Consider the following 4,705-nt stretch of genomic DNA (forward strand, 5'->3'; position numbering starts at 1 on the left):
AAAGAGGTATTTTTAATGGAATAGGCACCGTACATAAATGGCTATTTGGCCTTATGAACAATGAGGACAGGGAAGAAATTATAGAACACTTAAATATAATAGATCAAAATAATCACAATGCAATCACTAACTTAAACCAACAAATTCACATTAACAACCATTTTAATAATACTATTAACACACTAGCAGGCATAATCCATCAAGACAGAAATATGATAGAACTTCTTTCAGCCAAAATGAATAACCAAACAAAAGAAACAATAAAAACATATTATTCAATGATCAAATGAGAACTTTAAAAATATTGAAGAAAAATTAAATTATATTCAAGAAACCATTGCATCAGCAAAAACAATATATTTTACCAGAAATATTATCAAAAGACGAAATAAATAAATTTAAAATAGATTTTTATAAAATTAAATTAATCAGAATGGGCATATTAAAATACAAAAACAACGCAATTGTCATGGCAATCAAGCTACCCAAAAACTTTATAAAACAGACATCAAACTCATAACTGCAATACCTAACAGCAACAATATTCAAATTGATCAAGAAAATTTACTAATTACTCAAATTTGTAATAAAATATACGATTATAAAGAAAATGTAATTTTAAGGAACTAACATTAAGTAAAAGCTGCACAATAAACAACAATTGTAAATTCAAATTCAACAATAAATCCAGTATAGAACAAATAGATGATGAAACAATAATTGTAAGAAACAGTAAAACGAAAAATTAAAACAAAATTGCGATCAAAGAAATATTACATTAAATGGAAACTACTTAATACAATTTGTTAACTGTAAAATTCAAATATTATCTGAAAACTTTGCAAATGAACAAATAGAATTTTATGATAGATTTTTACCCAACAAACTTATTGAACCAATCTTATAAAAACACAATAAACTTTGAACACTTCTCAATACAGAACTTTGAAAACTTAAAAGAAATCACAGAGTTAAAATTTCATAAAAAATAAGTTATGGCATTTCAATTACATTTGCAATTATTATATTAATATTAATATTTTACTTGTGTATAAAATTAAGACCTAATAATATTCATGTTAATTTTAAAAGAATTCAGGAGAATTCAAATTCTGGCGATGGAGGAGTTATACATTTGTCACCACTTACCACTTCCCCATCTCATTTGTCACCACTTACCACTTACCCAACACTAACACATACAAAGCATTCCATTAGATCGGGATTGCGATCGTCAATTATGTAAACATAAACATTCAAGCTTCCACTATAAACTAATAACCCAAACTGGGACTGCTAGCTTCTTTAACGTAAACATAAACAATCTCTTGCAACTGAAACTAATAACGAATCTCAACCCAAGTCCCAATATAAACACTAACCACAACTCCAAAGTCAGAATATGCTAACGTAATTATAAACAACTCAGACGGTTTGGCTGCCGCCAACATCCAAGTATAAAATAGCACTTCTTGCACAGCTTAACTTCAGTTTGTATCAATTCTCTGAATAAACCAGTTCAAATCTACGACACTGTGTACATTCTTATTTATTGAAATACAACTCATGTATATATATGTCAAACATATATAACTCGCGCGACAACGAAAAGTGCAAGCAACAACACAGACTACAGAGCGCAATGCACTGTGCAGATGCTGGCTTGCTAACGTATGTATGTGTGTATGTGCGCTGTTTCTAAGCGCGCGAAACGAAACGAAAATGCAAGCAACAACAACACGGAGCCGAAATGCACCGGTGCAGTGTTGGCTTGCGGGTATATATGTATGTATATACGTATGTGCGCTTAGCAACAGCACACAACTTACAGCGGCTACGAATCTGGTGACAAAGGGGCGACGAAAGCGAAAATTGCAACGAACTGAGAGAAGAAGTTCGATGCAATGGAAATAAGAATTTCCCCTAGTCACTTTCACTTAGAAAACAAAACAATATTCTGCCTAAGCGGTTCACTTTTTAAATTAAAATATAAAATTTAAAACAAATGCTCTACTATTACGTATGTGCCAAGAATTGAAAGCGTCACTTTTTGCAACTTGGCAACCAATTCAGGTGTTTACTTTCAATTTTTCGCACAGTACCTGAATTGGCGATCTGTAATATTCCCAGCCACTTTCCTCTGTGTGTTCTGCTTGGTGCAGGGTATCCTCCAGCGATGATGCAGAAAAGTCCACCGATGACACAAACACAAGTGGATCACAGCACTGGCACAAAGTCAATTGTTTGTTTATGTTTTATTTTATTTAGCGACCGGCGCGAATTTGTTTTCTGTTTTAGATCAATCACTCGCGTTCAACAATAATTAGAGTCCACCCGGGGCGCCATGAAAAATTACAAGAGTTTTTGCAATTATTAATATTCCGCTTTATTCGCGAACAAAGACTGGACCTAATTGTTGTTGTTAGACGACGAAAACAAAACGGAGTAAATGATGACGCGCTGATAAGTTCTCAATTTCAACTGTGTTTATGATTCTATGCTAAGTTACATTAAGCCTAACTTAACTAGAGTGGCGAAGCGAGGCGAATTCGCCTCAGAGAGCAAAACGAAAGCTTTATTGCGCTCTCGCTTCGCCCTAATTCTAATAACTTAATTTGACAACTTCATTATCTTAACTAATGTACATCAAATGCGCCAACACCAGCTATTACCTCGAGGGCTTAAGTTGGCGTCGACCTGAGAGCGCCTGTGATACACAGTAGCGCTTGACGCTCTGTCCTTTCCATGATGGATAGGTACGTCCTTTTTCCGTGGCCTGCCACCACACTAGAACACCGTAGGTGAGGATAGGGCGAACAACTGAGATGTATATCCACCGCATTAGATTAGGAGAGAGGCCCCAAGTGCAACTAAGCATCTTTTTCGCCGTGTACAAGGCTCCGGTGGCCTTCTTCACCCTTTCTATCACATTGAGCTTCCATGACAGTTTGCTGTCCAGGACCACACCTAGGTATTTTACTGCTAGGCTCGGCTTTAGCATAGTGCAGCCTATTTTTGGGGGACTACGCAGGTACCTTATACCTCTTCGTGAAGAGGATAAGGTCCGTTTTGTCCGCGTTAATGCTGAGCCCGGCTGATTCGGCCCATGCTTTAACTTCCCGCAAAGTAAGTTCCATTACGGAACTAAGGGTGGTTGGGGATTTCCCAGTTATCAAAATGCTTATGTCGTCAGCATAGGCAATTAACTTGGGGCCCGTCTAGTACATTTTAGAAGTAGGCTATTTACGACCAAATTCCAAAGGAGAGGCGAGAGAACCCCACCCTGGGAGTGCCACCTCGCACTACCTTTGTAATGGCCGCATCGCCCCACGTAGCCACCACCCGCCTGTCACAAAGAAGGCGGTTGACCCATCTGTGGATCGCTGGTGCCGTGATTAATGCCCTTCATAATAGCATCAGTGGTGACGTTATTGAAGGCGCCTGAAATGTCAAGAAATGCACCCAAGGCATATTCTTTATAGTGGTCCGCTTTTTCTATGAAGGCTACTAGAGCATGGAGAGCAGTCTCAATGGACTTGCCCTTTGTATACGCATGCTGATTTGGGGACAACAGATGCATTGAGTTGCTTCTGATGTGCAAATCAAGTAGCTTTTCCAATGTTTTTAGCAGGAAAGAGGTTAGGCTGATAGGCCCATTTGGGACCACATGACTGCATTTGCCCGCCTTGGGCAGGAAAATGACTTTCGAGGTCCTCCAAAGAGTGGGGATATGACCCCATGCGAGGCACGCCGAATAGATACCCGATAGCCACGGAACAATCGTGGGCTTGCTGGCTTGCAGCATTGCTGGCGAAAGTCCATCGAGACCGGGCGACCTGACCTTCGCAAAGAGTTGATAGCCCAAATTATTTTGTTATCTGTAATTAGACTGGCAGGGAGTCTCATAACTGGGAGACTAGGAAAGAGCTGCCAGTCACTATTCTCTATTCCAATACATCCTCAGGAAATGAGTTGAGAGCAGTGCTTCAAGAGTTTCAGCACTGCTCTCCGTCCACGCTCCATCGCCCGACTTGAGCAGACTAGGACTGGAAGCCTGCTTGGACAGCAGCTTCCTCAGTCTGGAGGTGTCTTTGATGTTATCCAGGTCCGAGCAGAAGGTTCTCCATGAAGACCTTTTGGATGATCGGATCATCTTCTTGTACGACTTCAGGAGAGACCTATACTCGTCCCAGACATATTCGTTGTCCGCCTTCTTAGCAAGTTTAAACATGCTAGTAAGCTCTCCACGTAGCGATGAGAGATCTGGGTTCCACCAGGGTGGCTTCGATCTTCTCGTCGGTCTTGAGAGCCTACAAGATTGGCGAAACGTTGAAAGTAGTCCTGCTGAGAGGACATTGACAGTAGTTTCTAGGTCCTGTACCGAGTTGATGTTACCCGGCGGACCAAGAGACTTGGAAACAAGGCTAGAGAATTTCGCCCAGTTCGTGTTACGGGGATTTCTGAACGGCTGAGCCGCAGGTACCCTGTTAAAAGGAATGGTAAATTGAATGTACTTATGGTCCGAGAAGGAGGGTCTTTCCAGGACCCTCCAGTCTTCTACATTGGTACACTCAGTTGCAATCGTTAAGTCCAGCACATTACTAGAGGTGGGACCTACATAGGTAGATTCCTCACCCCTGTTGGCTAGTCTAAGCTTATGGTTAAGGATAAAATCAAGAACTGACTCACCCCTGTCGTTAATGTC

Source organism: Drosophila nasuta, unplaced genomic scaffold, assembly GCF_023558535.2.
Source record: "Drosophila nasuta strain 15112-1781.00 unplaced genomic scaffold, ASM2355853v1 ctg55_pilon, whole genome shotgun sequence".
Taxonomy (NCBI): Eukaryota; Metazoa; Arthropoda; class Insecta; order Diptera; family Drosophilidae; genus Drosophila; species Drosophila nasuta.